At 37.9% G+C, this 22,547-nt stretch overlaps 1 pseudogene; it reads left to right on the forward strand.

Annotated features, from left to right (window-relative positions):
- The first annotated feature begins 1,854 nt into the window (after nt 1-1,854).
- LOC106080893 (prefoldin subunit 3-like) lies at nt 1,855-2,541 on the forward strand (annotated as a pseudogene).
- The last annotated feature ends 20,006 nt before the right edge of the window (nt 2,542-22,547 follow it).

Consider the following 22,547-nt stretch of genomic DNA (forward strand, 5'->3'; position numbering starts at 1 on the left):
GATTGGTTCTGCGGTATCTTCTTCGCCGCCAACGTCGTATACTAGCAGTTGGGTAAAATGTTCATTCCATATCCTCAACATGTTATATGTGTTAGTTACAGATTTCCTTCTTTGTCTCTGCAGAAGGATGTACCTGCACCAAAGCCATCGGTTTGATGCTTGATTCTTTGGCAGAATTTCCGGACTTCATTTTGACTCCGGTACATCTCAATTCGCTCACACTCAAGTCTTTCCATTTCCTTTTTCTTTCTACGGAATAGACGTTTGTCCTCTCTCCTTTTTTCTCTATACCTTACCTTCATCTAGTGCGTTGCTACTGATTGCACGGTTGCTCTATATGCCGCATTCTTGGCTTCAGTAGCATCTCGACACTCTTGGTCGTACCATGGGGGAGGCTTCCGGTACCCAAGTACGGATTTCGCGGCATTTTCCATGGAGTGGGCAATAGTTTGCGACAGTGCCATTATATCATCGGAACAAGGAGTGCTTTCATCAAACTGTTGGGTCAGTCGAGTGGAGTATGACGCTGTCATCTGTTGTGTTTGCAGCTTTTTAATGTCCAGTTCAGTGCGGTGTCAGATCGTACTTTCCTCACAATGTTCATACGGGTGCGAACCTTTGCTGCAACAAGGTAATGATCCACATCTTTATTTGTTCCACGGATGGATCGTACATCCAATTTGCTGGATGAATGCATTCTATCTATCACAATTTCGTTTCTCGTGTTCCGATCGGGTGACAGCCATGTGGTTTTGTTAATTTTTTTATGTTAAAATCTGGTGCTGCTAATTCCCCAATACGTATACTGCACCTTCTCTATAAAGAGTCCGGACATTCCAGATACAGATCCGCAAATCATGGTCCCTTTTTCATTTGTGTGGGTCGCAACGTTAGGGAGAGTCCGTTCTTTCCATTCTTTTGTTTCTCGAAGTTTATTATTGTATAAAGGGTTCAATTCAGTTCTTAGTTGGCTACAGATCCCATATAAAATGGTACTTTGACTTGAACTTTTAAGGCCAAAAACCCAATTTTTTCCCCGATTTTGTTGAAATTTGGTATGTGAGCTATGTTCATGCCTTTCAAAATTTGCTGGCAAACTTTCAATCGATTTGCGTCGGTATAATTAAATTTTTGTTGAAATGTACCTTTTTATACCATTCATTCTGTTTGTAACACTTCGAAATATGCGTCTAAAACCGCATAAAGTATAAACATTTTTGAACATCATGATATTCTAAGTCGATCTAGCCATGTGTGTCTGTCCGTCTGTCTGTTTCTTTGAAAGAGTAAAGCTAGGCGCTTGAAATTTTGCATAAATGTTTTTTATTAGTATAAGTTGGTTAGGATTATAAATGGGACAAATCGGTCCATGTTTTGACATAGCTGCAATATAATTTGATCTTGGGTCTCGACTTCTTGAGCTTCTATAGAGCGCAATATTAATCCAAATTGGCTGAAATTCAAATGGGTTCTTAATCTGATATAGCTGCCATATAAACCGATCTCCCGATTAGACTTCTTGATCTTCTAGAGAGCGCGATTCTTATTCGATTTGACTGAAATTTTGCACATATCGATTTGGTGTGACTTCCAACGACTGTTCTAAGTATGGTCTAAATCGGTTGATGAAGCTGCCATGTAAACCTATCTCCCAATTTGACGCAATTATTTCTCGATTTGCCTGAAATTCTGGAGGTGGTGGTTCTCTATGACTTATAACAGCCAAGACAAGTACGGTCCTATGGGTCAATAATGTGACAAATGTGATCCCTGGTGGAGGGATAATAATTCAATAATTCATAAGTCACGTTGGATTTCTTGTATATGCCCTAATTTTGAGGGCATATACAACATTACATTATCGAACTGCTGTGAATATTTTTGATAAATTTCCATTTAATATTAATTAAAACACAATGACTAGAATCATGGATACAGTAGAAATGCCAAAAATACCAGAAAATCAAAAGTCCTTTGCTGGAATACCTGAGTCAGTATTTTTAGAGGAAATCGATAGTTTTATGAGCCAACCTGAAAATGAGGAAAACTGCGAAAAAGTCTTTCAACGCTTGGACGAGCAACACAGTAAATATAGATTTATGGCCTACAATTTAGAAGCACGTAAATGCAAGCTCAAATCTCGAATACCCTAATTAGAGAGATCTTTGGAGATGATAGATGTATTGTGCAAAGAGACTGAAGAACGCGAAACACAATTTCTACTAAGCGACCAGGTCTTCATCAAGACCATGGTACCACCCACTAAAACAGTCTGTTTATGGTTGGGTGCTAGCGTGATGTTGGAATATCCCTTGTATGAGGGATATTCCAACAAAATGTTGAAACAAAATATGACCTCGGCGGTTTCGAACTTGAAAACTGTAGAGCATGATCAAGATTTCTTGAGGAAAGGATCATATTACTACCACCGAGGTAAATATAGCTCATGAATACAATTGGGGTGTTAAGAAACGTCAGGTTGCAGCGAAAGCTGGTGCGGTTCCACATCCTCGTAATGGTGATTTTAGGCATCCCCATTGATTCATTCTCTACTCTTACTCTTTCATAACTCTCTGTGCTTGGATGTTTTATCATTCATTCAATTCTTGTTACAATTACTAGCTTTTTAGACTCTCGCTGGAATTTGGAATTTCTTAATTATCAATTTGCCCATGAACATTCCATTAAGGAACTGGGGCAAAATTCTCACATATCACTGAGTGCTGTCCGATTCAAATTTTAAGCTCAATGGTAAGAGTCCTCCTTTTTATAACCGAGTCCGAACGGCGTGCTGCAGTGCAACACTTCTTTTGGAAGAAGTTTTAACATTGCCAGCATTAAGAGGGGACAACAACCGCTGAAAATTTTTTCTGATGCCTACACTTTCTAAACGATAATGATAATATAAAATGAGTTAAAAATGCAGTGGCCATGGTCTTTGGTGTGGGAAATTAGAACATTAGAGTTTTGCGATCAAACAATTGTAAGGCTCTTTTGATTGAAGACGGGTCAACCAATCTCTTAAATATAAGTCGAGCATAGCAGATTGATATTTATACAGGTATCCAGGTATGTAGTGGATATTCAAAGCTCGGCCCTGTTGAATTTATTCGTTTTTCGTGTTTTCTTTGAGAATGTGCATATTTTAATAAAATGTCTATATTCATATTCTATAAATAGATATGGCCCCCATATAAATCGTTCCCGCTTTTTAACTTCTTTAGCCCCCAGATGCCTCACGTTTTTTTCGATGGGGTTGAAATTTGGCATGCGAGGTATGTTTTTGTTATACCCAACCAAATGACACCAAGAAGCTTTAATTTTAATACGATTTCATTGAAATTTGGTATGTGAGGTATGTTTACTCCTCAAATGGATATATTCTCCATACAACGCGCATTAAGTTTTATTCAAATTTTCCAAGGTCTTTTAAATAATTCTTATATATTCCGATATTAAATAGAAAAATATTCCATTAATGAGTGGACCAATACTGTTGTAATCGAATTCCACAAATATTAGTTGCATGCTGTTATCACAGATATAAAATCTGTGGACACTTGTTGCACTTGTATTGACAGCATTCAACGCCAATGTATCGCCCAAAGCAAACCAAATATTTACAAATTTCCTTCTTTCAGAGCAGGTGGTAATGCACTACCATGTTGCGTACATTCATATCAATCTGCGTTCATAAGCTTGTATTGGTGAAGAAACAAACAACAACATTGTCCTGAATATTAATTACATACCACCGTTTTGGTATTTAAAGCGTTCGTAGTCTAACACCTACTTCATTTTGCTCACACCTTGTTGAACTTAGGGGAATGTTTGACGTTAATGCTACTATTGTCCCATAGCTTGGGGAGGAGAAATTTGTACGGTTACAATTTGTTCGGGCAATTTTGATGTCTCTTTTGGTGATCAATTTAATAATGTGTGAAAATGGTCAAAATTAAGCCAGTTGAAGTGAAGAGCTGCATATGTACAAAACATTTACAACGTTTTTGTCTTTAAAATTCAATGTTTCAAACTTTAACAAAAATCAAGAAAGAGCGTGTTAAGTTCGGCCGGGCCGAATCTTATATACCCTCCACCGTGGACTGCATTTGCCGAGTTCTTTGAGCGGTATCTCTTTTTAGGCAGCAAAGAATAATAAATAAGAACTGTTATGCTATTGGAGCTATATCAAGTTATAGTCTGATTCGGACCATAAATGAATTGAATGCTGAGCATTGTAGAAGTCATTCTGTAATATTTCAGTTCATTCGGATAAGAATTGAGCCTTGTAGGGGCTCAAGAAGCAAAATCGGGAGATCGGTTTATATGGGAGCTGTATCAAGCAATAGATCGATTCAGATCTTGTTGGACACGCATGTAGAAGGTCGTGGTAGAAGGCGTTTTACAGAATTTCCGCCAAATCGAATTAGAACTGCGCCCTCTAGAGGCTCAAGAAGTGAAGATCCCAGATCGGTTTATATGGCATCTATATCAGGTTATGTACCGATTTGCGCCATACTTTGCACAGTTATTTGAAGTCATAACAAAACACCACACTCAAAATTTTAGCCAAATCGGATGAGAGTAGCGCCCTCTTAAGAATCAAAATCCTCTCGCCCGGCTCAAGAATCAAGATCCATGGTCGGTTTATATGGCAGCTATAACAGGTTACGAATCGATTTGAATTATACTTAGCACTGTTGCTGGAAATGATACCAAAACACCACGTGCAAAATTACAGCCAAATCGGAAAAGAATTGCGCTACCTAAGAGCTGAATAAGTCAAGACCCAAGATCGCTTTATATGGCAGCTATGTCAGAATATGAACCGTTTTGAACCATACTTAGCACAGTTGTTGGAAGTGATACCAAAACGCTACGTGCAAAAAAATAATTGCGCCCTCTAGAGGCTCAAGAAGTCAAGACCCAAGTTCGGTTTATATGGCAGCTATTAAAACATGGACCGATTTCGCCCATTTACAATCCCAACCGACCTACACTTATAAAAAGTATTTGTGTAAAATATCAAGTTATCAAGTGATATTTGGGCTGCACTTTGCTTCAAGTGTCGGTTAAAAAAATTCGCCCTTTGATGAGCTCAGAACCTGAATCAGTAATTTGAATCCGATTCGGATCGTTTTTGCAATGGATGGGTCTAAAGAGTAGTTATATTTTAAGAGCCGATTTAGAATGTGAAACACACCTTATTGTCACGTTAATGTCAAGTTTTTTTCTACATTTAATTGGACAGTTCTCAATTTCAGTTAAGCAACCATGGAACCATAGAAGGATACACATTCGAGCATTGCATTAAAGTTATTCCTAATCAACATCGACCCCTAAAATTCCATCATCCTTTTCTACAACCATGGCAGCCATATATTATTAGAAATTGTTTTACTAAACAATATTTAGCACAGGTATTGGTCTCGAATTGAACCTTAATAGTAAAGCTATATCATAATATCTCAGCATAATAAACTCATATATATCTCCCATATACATTAGAAATAGGTATAGCTCCCATATAGACCGATGCCCCGATTAGAATTCTTAAACTCTTAGAAGCCAAAATTTTTTACACGATTAGGCTAAAATTTGGCATGTGAAGTGCGTTTATATCTTTCAAAATCTTTACAAAATCTCATCTAGATAGGTTTATAAATGGATATATCCCCCATAGAAACCGTTTTAGGAGGCCACTGTAGCACAGAGGTTAGCATGTCCGCCTATGACGCTGAACGCCTGGGTTCGAATCCTGGCGTGACCATCAGAAAAATATTTTTGGCGGCGGTTTTCCCCTCCTAATGCTGTTAACATTTCTGAGGTACTATGCCATGTAAAACTTCTCTCCAAAGAGATGATGCACTGCGGCACGCAGTTCGGACTCGGCTATAAAAAGGATGCCCCTTACCATTAAGCTTAAGCTTGAATCGGACTGCACTCATTCAAATGTGAGAAGTTTGCCTCTGTTCCTTAGTGGAATGTTCATGGGCAAAATTTGCAATTTGCAAACCGTTATGGGAATTAGAGTTTTTTAAGTCTCTACACTGATAGAAAAAAGTTGTTGCAAAATCACCATATTTGCAGGCGTTGCTGAAAATATGATCAACATGCGTGCATAATTTTGTGAAGGAGCGTTGTAGACTTCATGTAGTAACTGTTATGTTATGTTATGTTTTTATTTTTGATATGTATACCCTCCATTTTTTTCCTCTTGATCCCTATAAAAACAAAAAGTAAATATTATGGTTATCGGATAACGAAAACCCGTTCCGACACGACATACAAATTTAGATGCAGTACTATTTAATCAAACCAGTTGAGGATTTTAAATCCAAGCAAGGTATACATGGTATCAATTTAATACCAGACGAAGGGGGCTATTTAGAATTGACGGCGCACAGTGGGAGAAAATCGAAAAAAAAAACTATTAAAAAGTATGCCGTGTGAGAACGGGTAGCGATATGCCTTTGAAATGGTTAGAGCTGATATGTTAACGAGATCGTATGCAAATTTTTAATGCCGTAGGTTGCCCGGGAGACTTTTAGCAGGCCCCTAAAATTGGTCAGCTCGGTATTTCGAAAAATTGTTGTTTATGGTCTGATTTTCAAAATTTTTACGGGACAGTACTTGAAAATTTCTACAAAAAAGTCCGCTTGAGGTCCACAATATCTCCAGTGGTTTTGGATACATTTGACTTAATTTTTCGTGTGTAATTTTGACCGAGATCTGCTTCAAGGTCAAGATATGCATGATTTGAATTCGTGACAAAATCCGAAACAACTTTGACGCGACAAGTGTCCTCATCTGATTATTCAGATAAATGTTATACAGTTTGGAAGTCAAAAAATGTGGAAAAAGTGTATTTTTGCATTTTTTGGTCAAAAAGTGAAAGGCGATTTTTTATCTATTATCTTTTTGGCAACACTGGTTTAAAAAGTTCATGAAAATTATTGAATTTAATTATCAAAGTGCGTGCTCTATTAGAAAGTTCCTCGTGTTCAAATTGTGTTCAGCGACGAAGCTCATTTTTGACTCAATTGGTACGTAAATAAGCAGAATTGACGGTTTTGGAGTGAAGATCAGCCAGAAGCATTGCAAGAGCTACCAATGCATCGTGAAAAAGTCACAGTTTGGCGCGGTTTATGGGCTGGTGGCATCATTGGACCGTACTTCTTCAGAGATGATGCGAATCGTTAATTAACTGTGAATGGTGAGGGCTATTGTGAGATGATATCCAACTTTTTTTGCATGACATGTGGTTTCAACTAGACGGTGCCACATGCCACACGGCACGTGTAACAATAGCGACTTCGGTGAACATTTTATTTCACGTTCGGAACCGTTCAATTGGCCGCCTAGCCCGTGTGATTTAACGCCTTTAGACTATTTTTTGTAGGGCTATGTTAAAGCTCAAGCCCGCTTTAATTGACGCATTGGAAGACAGCATTGAAGCGTTTATTCGTGAGATACCCGCGGAAATGCTGAAAAGAGTATGCCAAAATTGGACTAAGCGGATGGACCATTTGAGGCGCAGTCACGGTCAACATTTGCATGAAATAATATAGAACCGTACTATTGATTCAAATAAAGATTTCATACATTTTTCTGAATTTCTCTTAAAAAACACCCTTTAGTAATAAACACAAAATCACTGATTATGACAGATAGTGCACTAAAAATTTTGTTGTTGGGCAACTGCTCCTACCTGTAAATGAATATATCTTGGTATCAATTTAGTACCAGACGAAGGAGGCTATTAAGAATTGACGGCGTCACATTTGTATTCTTGCCATAGCGGCAAAAGTTTTGCTTAGTTATATACTTAAAATATTGACGCTATTATAAAATATTTGCTTTAATATAATAAAATGTTTAAATACGAATTGTGTGCGTACACACGTCTTCAAATACTCGAAAGTGGTGAAAATGGAAAAAGTACAAACTCTATGCGTATGTCTACATTGACTCGTTTTGCTTTTGTCGTTTTGAAAAACATCTCAACCTTTCATACCAGTTGCACACTCAAACCTAAATGTTATGACGCCCTATTGTTAAGATCTATTTTTTCTTGATTTTACTGTAAAAGTTTGTTAGTTTTATAAAACGACTCGTTTTCTCTTTATAATGCTCTGAAAACGGCTCGTTTTTCATTAACAATTAATATGTCAAACTACTCGTTTACCACAAAAACGAGTCATTCATAACGAGTCATGCATAAGTGAGCCCGTAGAGGTCTATGTGTCCCGAAAGCTATACTGACCTCCTTCATACTTTAATAGCATCGTCTTTTCAAGATTCCATAAGATTTTCGTCGTACTACTGACGGGTTTGCTGTTCCACAGTGTTACAAGCGTGTCGTTGCCCAAGTCTTTAACTCGGCCTGCGTCGACTCGAAAGGCTTCGGGTAAGCCAAGTTTATTGACGGCAGTTCTCTGCCCTTCGCTGCTCTTTCATTCTTGCGGATTGTGCTATATTTAGAGAGCTCGTTGGTCACCTTCTTGCAGTCCTAGATTGTTCGTGACCTTATCGCCCTGGTTGTTAGTGCCTTGATGGCCAGTTTACTTTCCGTACAGATGTTCACACCCGACGAAATTGCGTTAACATCACACCACCTCACGCATCACGTCATCGTCCGGATCTCCGCCTGCAGGAACGTGTTATGGTGAGGAAGTCGAAAACAGATCTCAGTCCCTAGGTTCTGAATGTAGACACCTAGACCCATTCTATCATCAAGCTTTGATCCATCTATGCAGCATGATCTTCCAGATAGTAATACCAGAGTTCCGTCAATCCAAAACTGTGCAGCTGGTAGCAGTGCCTTCCACTTGACCTTAATTGTCGTCTCATATACCCGATCGGAAATATCTTTCATTCCTTCCAGAGTTCCTATCGTCACCTTGATTATTCCGCAATGGTATGACGTGCTCCTATCATTTATACATTCTAGCATCGTCTTACGTCTCATACCCGCAGTGATTGCCTTACGCTTAATCTGTATGTCTATGGGTCTGATACCTAGAATAGTCTCCAGTGCCCTAGTGGGCGTGGTCCCAGTCGCTTCGCCTGTGCCAAAACAACATGTTATCTGAACCTGTTGTATTATCCTTACATTGCACTTTTTCTCTATCGCAGTACACCAAAGTACTGAGGCGTAAGTCAGTATTGATCTAATCATGCTCCTGTATTGATCTAGTCATTCCAACCCCATTTCGAGCCTTTCGGGTAGACGCAGTCCGAGTTAAGGGAATGGGCGACGAATACGCATGCAACATTGTGGACTAGCGAAAGGGTCGGTAGGATGGCGAAAATCCTATGGGGTGATCCGGATCGTGAGAGGACGAGGCTATTACTGAAAGGAAGCAAGAAGTAGGTCAGTATAGCTTAACGAGACACATAGGACTACAAGTTCACTTATGCAAAATCTATGCTGCAAATGATGCCATGTGTAGGGCATATGGGGTAGATAATGAGACGTTGGAGCATTTCCTATGCCATTGCCCACCTTTCACGTCTTACAGATACCGGCACTTAGGTGGGGACACAATACCAAACATAAACCAACGTTAGGCGTGGCATGGAACAATTAAGGATTTCGTAAGTAGCACGGAATTTCTAATATTGATTTTCATTTTTGAGGTTACTTTATAGTTTTTAAAGCGCACAACAAGCCGATTACTGGCTTAGGTGTATGTCCATAGTGGCATGGGGCGAATTAATATCTGCACCCTCTTTTCAACCTAACCTAAAGTATAACAACCATATTCGCCAAGGAAGCAGAATGTTCTGATGCAATCCAATCCTATAATTTAGCCAAATAGGATAACAAATTTGTTTTATGAGTTGAAGACCCATACTTCGAAGATAGCACGATATGTCAGCTATATCCAGATATGATACCATCTAACCAATATTCTGTCCTGGTACGAAGGGGTATTTTACAAATCATTTTACCAAATTTTGCCACAATCAGATGAAAAATACGCGTTTTATAAGACTGGATGGTTTATATGGAGATGAGTCACAGTAGGCTATAACAAGATATAGTCAGATAATATATTATCCAAAAGAGTTTGTTTAAGTCTAAAGTTATTTATTCGTTAATTTCATGTAGCTTACGAGTAAATAACTTTGAACAAAAAACATGTCCTTTGTAAAGGGTGATTGTTAAGAGCTATAAGAAAGTTTTTCAAAAAAAAAAAAAACGCATTAAATTTAGAAAAATGCATGAAATCTTTATTTGAATCGATAGTACGGTCCAAATAATTGAATGATTGAAGATTATTTTATGCAAATGTTGACCGTGACTGCATGTCAAAGGGTCCTTCCCCTTAGTCCAATTTTGGCATACTCTTTCGGTCGGTATCTCACGAATAAATGATTCAATGTTGTTTGCCAATGCGTCAAATGAAGCGGGCTTGTCTGTATTGGCACGATCTAGGCGGTCACCGAACTCTCCTCTCAATAAGCCTATTGTTACTCGCGGTATGTGGCATGTGGCACCGTCTTGTTGAGACCACATGTCATGTAAGTCAAGTTATTGTATTTTAGGCAAAAAAAAGTTGGGTATCGTCTGACGATAGCACTCACCATTTACAGTTGCGTTACGATTCGCATCATCTTTGAAGGAGTACGGTCCAATGATGATACCAGCCCATAAACCGCACAAAACTCTGACTTTTTCTGGATGCATTGGTAGCTCTTGCTATGCTTCTGGCTGATCTTCACTCCAAAATCGATAATTCTGCGTATTTACGTACCCATTGAGTCAAAAATTAGCTTCGGCATAAAGTGGAAGAAGCGCGCGATGAACTTTCTTAACAGACCACGCATTTTTATAAAAAATTTAATAATTTGCAAGCGTTGTTCGTTTGTAAGACGATTCATGATTAAATTGAAGACCAAACGGGAGATGGTTGCCAGTGAAACAAAACCCTAAACGTGCGTGCGCTGTTTAAAAGATAATAGCTAAAAAATTACCCTTTAAAACATATAAGGACAAAGTTACTCCCTTTACATTTAAGTGTAACGTCTGTTAAAAAGCTTTTATTTTTTGACAGGTTTCATTCAAGGGATTAGTGAAAGGTCTGCTAATTTCGCTAACGGTCACGTCCGTTCCGCCAGTTTTGATAGCCGTTACACTATCTATACCGGCAAAACCTATGACATTAATTGATGGTTTGTTAAAGGGAATAGGTTAGGTTGAAAAGAGAATGCTGATATTAATTCGCCCCATGCCACTGTTGACATACTCCTTAGCCAGTTATTGGCTTGTTGTGCTCTCTTAATACTAAAAAAGTAATCTCGAAAAAGAAAATTTAGGTCAGGAATTCCGTGAAAGTGAAGCTTTAAAATATATTTGTGCTTTGAAACGATTAAAAATTTCGGCGACCATTGCGAAAGCAGGACAGAATACCTACCCTTATAAATATCTAGCTGAATGTGTCCCGATCCGCTGTCGTTTTTTACACCATATGAAAAACAACTTTCTTATCAATTGCGCTTCCTTGCATGCCCTTTTTTCCGGTCATCTTTTTATGGAACGACCATAAGTTATTCCCCCATCCGCAACGTCCTCTTTAATGCTGTTATACCTTTCATTTGAGCCCTATATTGCAATGGTCAATATAAAAGTCCGGTTTTGGTACAGTTTTAAGATGGGGACATTTCACCCGAATGTGTATATCGGATTCGTGTCATTGAAGCGCAGAAGTCTTTTCCACTCCCTTTTACTTTTCTTTGGGCTCCTATATTGTAGTGGGTAAATATGTCCGGTTTGGGGTGTATTTTAGGAGTGAGATGTCCACCCAGACACTTGGCTTTAAAGTAAATACAAGCTTCGTGATATACTCTCAAATACTTTCTATATGAACCCCATATTACCATAGCCGGTAAATAAGTCCTGTTTCATTTGAGCCCTATATTGTCGTGATTGGTCTATATATCCATTTGTGTGGGGTTCTTTTCGGAGTAGGGATGGTAACTCATACATTTCTCATTTGTCAAATTTATGCTCTACTTCCAAATACCTTTCATTCGAGCCCAAATTTGCCATGGTCGATATATTTGTACCGGTTGGAGGGCGTTTGGGGATGGGGCTGAGGCAGGCACTCTGCAACTTTGCCCAAAAAATTGGTATCTAATTGGTTCTTTAGTCACAAAAATCCTTTCATTTGAGCCACATTTTGATATGTTCAGGAATCAAATTCAGTTGGAGTTCTTTAGGGTTTACCGACAAATACTTGGCCCCAAAACTGTATTCCTTTTCTCCTCTCAAATACTTTTTATTTGAGTCCCATATTGTCATGATAGGTGAAATAGTCTAGTTGGGGTGTTTTAAGGAGGTTAAGCGCCACCTAGATACCTTAGCACAAACTTTTAATGACATTTTCATAATCTACTCCCAAATTGCTTTTAATGGAGTCTCATATTGACATGAACGTCCAATATGTCTGTTCGGGGAGTTTTGGGGTTGGGGCGAACAGCTATGTACTAAGATTAAAATTTTAAGACCATATTCATATTCTACTTTCCAATACCTTTTAGTTGGGGTTTTTGGGGTAAGGGGGAAAGTGCGCTCCCCTTTCGATATCGAAAATTTATTTATCCTACGTTTCCTTAAATGAAAATTTCGAAGTAATCGGTTCATCCGTTTTTGAGTTTATACGGAAAAACAGACAAACCGAGTCCCATATATTCGTGATTGGCTAATATGCCCATTTTGGGATTTTTGGGGGGTGGGATAACCGCCTATACTTCGACTTGGTTTTGTATACCTGATTCATAATCTACTCCCGAATACCTTTCATTTGAGCCCCATATTGATATGGACGTTCAATTTTTCTACTTTTAGAAATTTTGGATTTAGGGCAACTTCCTGGATGCTTGGACTCAATTGTTAGTACCATATTCGCATTACACTCTTCAATACCTTTCACTTCATATCTATATTGTCCTTATCGGCCCACTTTTAGTTTTGGGTGGTGTTTTTGGGGTATCGGGGGAGGATCCGCCCCCTTCCGATATCAACAAATGCCTATTCCTTCTTCCTGACCATATTCGTAATCTACTTCCGAATACCTTTTATTTGAGTCCCATATTGTCATGCTCGTCCAATAAATCTATTTTAGGGGGGTTTTGTAGTTGGGGCGGCCCCCCAGTTACTTGGACCCAAATTTTAATATTAAATTCGTTCTGTACTCTTAAGTACCTTCCATTTGAGTCCCTTATTGCTCCGATTGGCACACTTTTATTTTTGGTTAGTAATTTTGGGGTAAAAAATTATATAGTCTACGTTTCCTTCCACACCAACCCATACAATCTGCGAAAAAATCAAGGTATTCGGTTCAGCCGTTTTCGAGTCTATACAAACAAACAAACCGACAAACAAAGCAAACACAAATTGATTTTTATACCCTCCACCGTAAGATGGGGGGTATACTAATTTCGTCATTCTGTTTGTAACTACTCGAAATATTCGTCTGAGACCCTATAAAGTATATATATTCTTGATCGTCGTGACATTTTATGTCGATCTAGCCATGTCCGTCCGTCTGTCCGTCCGTCTGTCTGTCGAAAGCACGCTAACTTCCGAAGGAGTAAAGCTAGCCGCTTGAAATTTTGCACAAATACTTCTTATTAGTGTAGGTCGGTTGGTATTGTAAATGGGCCATATCGGTCCATGTTTTGATATAGCTGCCATATAAACCGATCTTAGGTCTTGACTTCTTAAGCCTCTAGAGTGCGCAATTCTTATCCGATTGAAATGAAATTTTGCACGACGTGTTTTGTTATGATATCCAACAACTGTGCCAAGTATAGTTCAAATCGGTCCATAACCTGATATAGCTGCCATATAAACCGATCTTGGGTCTTGACTTCTTGAGCCTCTAGCGTGCGCAATTCTTATCCGATCCGAATAAAATTTTGCACGACGTGTTTTGTTATGATATCCAACAACTGTGCCAAATATGGTTGAAATCGGTCCATAACCTGATATAGCTGTGATATAAACAGATCTGGGGATTTGATTTCTTGAGCTTCTAGAGGGCGCAATTCCTATCCGATTTGGCTGAAATTTTGCATGACGTATTTTATTTTTACTTTCAACAACTGTGTCAAATAAGGTTCAAATCGGTTCATAACCTGATATAGCTGCCATATAAACCGATCTGGGATCTTGACTTCTTGACCCCTAGAGGTCGCAATTATTATCCGATATGCCTGAAATTTTGTATGATGGATCCTCTCATGACCATCAACAAACGTGTTTATTATGGTCTGAATCGGTCTAAATCCCGATACAGATCCCATATAAATCGTTCTCTGTTTTACTTCGTGAGCCCCAATGGGCGCAATTCTTATACGAATTGGCTGAAATTTTACACAGGTCTCCAACATATTATTTAATTGTGGTTTTAATAGCAGAGCAACTCTTTTCTTATATCCTTTTTTGCCTAAGAAGAGATGCCGGGAAAAGAGCTCGACAAATGCGATCCATGGTGGAGGGTATATAAGATTCGGCCCGGCCGAACTTAGCACGATTTAGTTGTTTTTATTTAGAACATTGCATCAATTTTGACCAATGACACCTGTTGACCACTAAATGTAACTAAAATATAATTGAAAGATAGGACCAATTTTTACTAACGACATCTGCCATGAAAACATCTCAATCTCAAAACCCACCATTTTCATGTATTGTAAGTGGTTGGTCTGTTGATGAGAACAATTTTATTGTAGAGGGCCGGTTGTTGTCATCGCTAACAAAATGCGCTTCTTTGGCAACGCCATGCTGTTGGTTACCCTCAGATAAATTAGCTATAGATAAGCATTTGGAAGTTCGTAAATAGAGTGGATGATGGCGCTTGTGAGAATAGATTAATGACAGTTAACTAACCAGTAATCGCCAGTTTTATTATTATTATTTATTATTAAAAAGTAATAAGAACGCATAACAAGCCGATTACTGGCTTAGGTGTATGTCCATAGTGGCATGGTCCGGATTTATATCCGCACCCTCCTTTCAACCTTACCATGGTGAACTGGAGGTAGAGTTTCTGATACTCAAGACCCACTTTAGCAAATTTGGTTAGTTTTTAAGGACAGCCTGAAATCAGACTCTGTAAGACAAATTTTGGCCATTCCGATATCATAGCAGACTCTGCCATCCACGCTCTGGTAATCCAAGCTCACTACTAACACAACTCGCAGGGATTTCGTGTTGAGAAACTGTTTTCCAACTAATAACTTGTGTATTCCCAGCTGACAATATGATCCGACTTTGTCTGACGTCTGACATGTGTTCACATAATCGGACGAAACATATGACAAATCTTACCAAATCCGTAAAGAAATCAATTCGACAAGTCTAAGGGAATTTATTTTTTTTTTTGTTCCGAAGTTTAAGAACGAAATTGTAAAGGCCTAAGCAGAATGGGCGCGTTGAGGAGCGTCGCGTTGAAAATTGCAACTCTGCAAACAAATGTTAAAAAAGCAACACATAAAAGTTACAAAATTTTTAACTTTGACGACCAAATACATTACTCCAAGTGTGGCAACACCGAATGACGCTCGGTTTTAAGCGTAAAAGTTGAAAATTTTATAACTTTTTCGGATTGCTTTTGTGGAACGGACATGGCTCGACTTAGATTTTTACGCTGATCGAGAATATATATACTTCATAAAATCGGAAATAGATCTTTCGATGTGTTGCAAACGGAATGACGAAAGGAATATGCCCCCATACGATGTCTTACCGATATCGGATGATTTTCCGATTGTCAGGCCGAAATCGGAAAATGTTGTTAGCTGGGTTGCTTTAAAATTGCAAAATTAGTGTCTTCTGATTTATACCCACCACCGAAGAATGGGGGCAACACATCGAAATATCTATTTCCGATTCTATGAATTATATATATTCGATATCAGCGTAAAAATCTAAGTCGAGCTATGTCCGTTCGTCTGCTTGTCTGTCTGTTGAAATCACGCTACATCCTTTAAAAATAGAGATATTGAGCTGAAACTTTGTACAGATTCTTTTTTTGTTCATAAGCAGGTTAAGATCGTAGATGGGCTATATCTTGATATAGCCCCCATATAGACCGATAGGCCGATCTAGGTTTTTAGGCCCATAAAAGCCACTTTTATTATCCGATTTCGCCGAAATTTGGGACAGTAAGTTGTGTTAGGCCCTTGAATATCCTTCTTCAATTTGACCCAAATCGGTCCGGATTTGGATATGGCTGCCATATAGACCGATCTCTCGATTTAAGGTTTTGTGCCCATAAAAGGTGCATTTATTGTCCGATTTCGTCGAAATTTGGGACAGTGAGTTAAGTTAGGCCCATCGACATCTTTCTGCAAAATGGCACAGATCAGTCCGGATTTGGATGTAGCTTCCATATAGACAGATTTCTCGATTTAAGGTTTTGGACCCATAAAATGCGCATTTATTTTCCGATTTCGCCGAAATTTGGGACAGTGAGTTTTGTTAGGCCCTTCAATATCCATCTTCAATTTGGCCCAGATCGGTCCGGATTTGGATATAGCTGTCATATAGACCGATTTCTCAATTTAAGGTTTTGTCCCCATAAAAGGCGCATTTATTGACCGATTTCGCCGAAATTTGGGACAGTGAGTTAAGTTAGGATCCTCGACATCTTTCTGCAAAATGGCTCAGATCGGTTCAGATTTGGATATAGCTGTCATATAGACCGATCTCTCGATTTAAGGTTTTGGATCCATAAAAGACGCATTTATTGTCCGATTTCGCCGAATTTGGTATAGTGAGTTGTGTTAGACCCTTTGACTGCCCTCTTGAATTTGGCCCAGATCGATTCATATTTGAATATAGCTGCCATGTAGACCGATATCACGATTAACGTCTTGGCCGATAAAAAGCACAATTTTTAATCCGATTTTGCTGAAATTTGACACAGTGCCTTAAGTTAGGCTTTTCGACATCGGTGTCGTGTATGGTTCAGATAGGTCTATATTTGGATATGGCTACCAAACAGACCAATATTTTGCTCTACAAAATTGAACAATGACTGGTACTTATTAGACCTCTAAATATCCGCGTCGAATTTGGTCCAAATCGGACCATACTCGGATAAAGCTGCTATGGGGGCATACGTTATGCATTTTTTTTTACCAGATTTTGACGAAAGGTGGTTTACGTATATATCTGAGGTGGTGGGTATCCAAAGTTCGGCCCGCGCCGAACTTAACGCTTTTTATACCCTCCACCATAGGATGGGGTATACTAATTTCGTCATTCTGTTTGTAACGCCTCGAAATATGCGTCTGAGACCCCATAAAGTATATATTCTTGATCGCCATGTCATTTTAAGTCGATCTAGCCATGTCCGTCCGTCTGTCTGTCGAAAGCACGCTAACTTTTGAAGGAGTAAAGCTGGCCGCTTGAAATTTTGCACAAATACTTTTTATAAGCGTAGGTCAGTTGGGATTGCAAATGGGCTAAATCGCTCGATGTTTTGATATAGCTGCTATATAAATTGATCTGGGGTCTTGATTTCTTGAGCCTCTAGAGGGCGCAAATCTCGTCCGATTTGACTAAAGTTTTGCAGGTGGTGTCTTGGTATCACTTCAATCAACTGTGCTAAGTTTGGTTCAAATCGGTCCATATTTTGATATAGCTGTCATATAAACTGATCTGGGATCTTGACTTCTTGAGCCTCTAGAGGGCGCAATTCTCATCCGATTAGACTGAAATTTTGCACGTAGTGTTTTGGTATCACTTTCATTGACTGTGTTAAGTATGATTCAAATAGGTTTATAATCTGGTATAGCTGTCATATAAACCGATCTTGGATTTTGACTTCTTGAGCCAATAGAGCGCGCAATTCTCGTCCGATTTGGATGAAATGAGGTGTTTTGTAATGACTTCCCATGAGTGTTAAGTGTGGTGCAAATCGGTACATAACCTGATATAGCTGCCATATAAACCGATCTGGGATCTTGAATTCTTGAGCCTCTAGAGGGCGCAATTCTCATCCGATTTGGAAGACATTTTGTACCATGGCTTCTCTCAAGACCTTCGACATACGTGTCTAATATGGTCTGAATCGATCAATAGCTTGATACAGCTCCCATATAAACCGATCTCCCCATTTTGCTTCTTGAGCCCCTACAAGGCGCAATTCTTATCCGAAGGTACGAAATATTACACAAAGACTTCTACAATGTTCGGCATTCATTTATGGTCCGAATCGGACTATTACTTGATATAGCTCCAATAGCATAACAGTTCTTATTCAATATTCTCTGTTTGCCTAAAAAGAGATACCGCGCAAAGAACTCGATAAATGCGATCCGCGGTGGAGGGTATATAAGATTCGGCACGGCCGAACTTGGCACGCTCTTACTTGTTACTTGTTAATAGTGACAACTTACCATTTATTGCTGAGAAAGCTTTTAGGATCACTGCAATTAGTGTTTGCCCTATCTCCATGAAATAAAACTGCTTATATTGAAATTTACTTTTTTCAATATTTTATATACAATATATTTCTCATGATTTCCTATGATTTTTCTCAGTTTGTTTTGTTTGTTCATTTCACAATTTGGTTTCATAAACATTGATCATTTGGTTTTCTGTTATTTCAACAAATGTCTCTTCAATTATCAGTAATTTTGTTTCCGCTTCCTGCATGCGGAGTGTCTGTTTTGCTTTGTATGTTCTCTATAAATACTCTCACACTTTATTGGTTTTATTGTATATTTTTTATTATTTTGTTTTCAACAATTTATAAACATTTGGTTTGATTTTATCTTCTTCGCAGTTTTTTTTTTTTTGGTTGTAACTTTTTCCTCATTTGTTTTTAAAACCGGTAACGCAGTGAAAAGATATGATAAACGATTAGTAGCAGCTGATTGAGTGAGCGTGTGTGAAGGATGAGATGAGATGATGAGGGTGTCCAAGTGATTCGATTGTTTTTTGTTTTTTTTCTTTCTTTTTGACAAGGTGATTGAATAAGAGAGTGAGAGTGAGACATTTAAAAAAGTTTACTTTTTGTTACATATACTTTCTCCGTGAGTATACAGTTTTACACGTCAATGTGTAATTATTTCCTTTTTTATGTATGTATTTTATTTTAATTTATTTATTTAAAATTAATGTTTTGTCTTGTTTTAGTTTTTGTGGAGTGTAGTCTTCTTTGATTTTTTTTAATCTACATTGAGCTCTTCTGTTAATCTTATGGGGGAAGTGGACTGACTCTGGATTGTTTCATTCACATTAGGTGAGGGCTGTCACTATGACATTATTGTTTTATCCTTGTAGGTTCATAGTTGTTAATGCAGAGTTTTTGTTAATTTCAATGCGCGGATTAAAAAACTCAACTGACATTTTTTGAAAGTAGTATGAAGAAATGCTTTTTTCGATAGTTTTCTGGTTTTTTGTTTGTTTTTTCCTTTTTAGAGAAATGACTATCTTTATTATATTCCCCAGAGCAGCAACCTGATTTTCTTAGGTAAATTATATAATAATAAGTAATTATACTTTTAATTCTTTTTAAATGGTAATAAAATCTTTTTGAAACTTAGAGTAGGTTAGGTTAGATGAACAATCTGATTTAGGCAATTTTAGTCCATTGCGATACCACTGTAGTGACAGTTCAGGCAAAATCAAACTCAAAATTCGAACATGCTACCAACTCGGCTACCCTGGCGACCAAATTATAATAAAAGTTGAAAGGGAATTGTCCGTTTAAAAACAATCTCCCCCAAATAGCTACTCAAAATTCAATTATTATTGTTGGCCATGAATAAGGGGAGAAAAATGTCGGAAGGTAGTAACGATGACCTACTGAATGCTAGAAACTCGTTCTCACCTCAAAAGCTTTAGTGCAGCAAGATGAGGTATAAATCGGTTTAAAACAGAAGTTGTTTTTTTATTTTCAGCAAAAGAGAGCGGGAGATTGCTTGAAAGCGAGCAATATTAGGTCATTTCGCGTACTTCCAGCAAAAAATTTGCAGGATAGTATGAATAGCTCTTACTCTATTTTATTATTTATTTGAATTAAACAGCTGGCTGTCAGTTTTTCGATGCTGCAGTGGAAATTTGCAAGCTCTCAATTACCAAATTCTAAAAATGTTATTTGCTCTCACGCACTCTCCCGCTCTCTCCTGCTGGCAAAAAAGTACGCGAACGACTTCCAGTAACAATTTGTGTTCAGCATTTTAGCAGATTTCTATATTTAAAATAGCAGATTTTGTTAGTTGAAATAGCAGTTCAAAATCTTTGGTAAAACAGCAGCCCTATGTTTATTGAATCAGCAGTCATATCAGCTTTCCTATTTGCTGATAATAGCAAAAACTGTTGTTTTAGCTAACATGTTTGCTATTTTAAATAACAAATTTCTTTTAGTGTAGGACACATTACAGTTGGATACCACTGTCGCCAAGTAACACCATCGCTCTCCTTCAATTAACCTCCGTTTAAAACGGAATATTTTTGGCGATTTTATCTTTTAAATATATCTCTTACATGTATAAAAGTCGGCCCTAGTGTTCGAAAATATGCAGACAAATGATACATTTCATATGTTTTAGGATTTTTCAACATCAAAACAATTAATCAAATAACCGTTCTAAATTGTTTGATTATTTGTTTATTTGAAAATATTTAATATTAATTTTTTCAATTTTTTGATAGCCACGAATAATTGACTAATCGAATAACAATTAATCAAGTGTACAATGTACACTGTACACTCTAGTTCTTACTACAAACAGGGTATCGATTGGAGCTGGCAAATTATCCATACTCGCAAGATTTGATCGATAGTATCGTTACTATAGTTAATTTCCACATCATCATCTATATTTAAAACGAAAATTAAAAGTAAATTCAGTTGAAAATCATTAGATAAACCATTGTACAAAATTTTAATCAAATCGGATCAAAATTGCGCCCTCTATAGACTATAGACCAAAAAAAAAAACAATCCGCAATTACTTTTTGGGCAACCCGATATAAACGGTAGATTTAATAAGCAAGCCATGGCAGGTTATGGGACGATTCGAACAATACTTCAAATAATTAACAAGAAAGACGGATGAAAAATTTATTATTGGGATACATTCATGATCGGATCGCTAGTTGTTTTGTTGTATTTTGCAAATAGTGTAATTTTGCCGATAGTGTCGATAGGAAAAATACTAATCGATATTCAGCCTCAAATTAAAATATCGATTGTGCCATCGATATTTTGCCAGCTCTAGTATCGATGCTTTTGAAAATCGTTGGAAAAAGTGTATCGAGCTAAAAGGAGATGTTGTTGAGAAATAACGAATTTTTTTCGAAATTTGTTGCGTTGTCTTTGTTAAGTCGGTTACTTTTGATAAAGACCTTTTAAATACCATTTGCGCCACTTAAAAGTGTACAAGCATTCGATTGCTTCTTTCACAACTTTAAAAACGTATATGATTTGATCAAGCTCCTGAAGCTCTAGGAGCTCTATTTCCACACAGCTGATAGATAAAGACTAAAGTAAAAGATAAGATAATGACAGTAATGGCAAAAGGTTCCTCGAACCCCACTTACATAAAGTGGGATGAAGGCACCTGGTCAAGTGATCTTGACAACATTGAAGTATGAACTGCATCGACTCAGGTTGAAAACCGCCACGAGATTGGCAATGTAATAAGGGCAGATAAGGCTATCAGGGATATAAATAGCTTTCCACCTCACAAACCTCCGGGGCTAGATGGCTTTGCCAAGAATGCCACAAAGCGCTGAAAGTATTATTAACCCATGGCTAGCTTTTAGTTGGAAACAAGCAAGATTGGTCTCCATACTCAAGGCAGGAGACCAGTGATGGGCACACTAACAATGTTGAAAAGCCCAAAATGTGTTTGTGTGTGTATCATTAAGTTTCAAGCCATCAATACAACTTCCAAAAGATGAACAAAATCATGTGTAGTAGGAAAGAAGTGTAATTTGTCACAGAAAGAATGTCTGTCATTACATAAAAATACATGCATTGGGAAAAGTACAGCTAATAAGAAGGATTGTCGAGCTTGGTTAATGTGGTAATTGTATCATAGATGCGTTTTCGCTACTAATACGATTCATATACAACATAACAACGCACGGCCCTTGAAGCCATCACACCTAATATGGATGAAAAGTCTTCTAACCAAAGATGAAACGCGTCCCATAGTGGTTGCTGTGTGTTGCTATCTTTGGCTCTCCTTTTCCATTTTGCATCTCCGATCATTGAGCTCGACTCGAAAGAGAAACAAACGAAAAAATTGTAAAATTTAATGATCTCGCCCTAACAGGCAAAAAACTTGAAAAATTTTAAATGAAATATGTAGCTTTGAAATTAAGGCATCTGACCGAAGCCACACGAAGTTATTACCCTGTCCGTGTGCTTCTATTCGTTTTTCCTTTGCCCGCGGGCATAGAAATTCATGTGCGAATGTGTTTGCTGCCCATCTATGATTTAGACAAGTGGAGTGCAAATACACTCATGTTATTACACATTATTGTGTATGTAAACAAGAACATAAGC

The sequence above is a fragment of the Stomoxys calcitrans genome, chromosome 2 (genome assembly GCF_963082655.1).
Source record: "Stomoxys calcitrans chromosome 2, idStoCalc2.1, whole genome shotgun sequence".
In the NCBI taxonomy this organism is placed as follows: Eukaryota; Metazoa; Arthropoda; class Insecta; order Diptera; family Muscidae; genus Stomoxys; species Stomoxys calcitrans.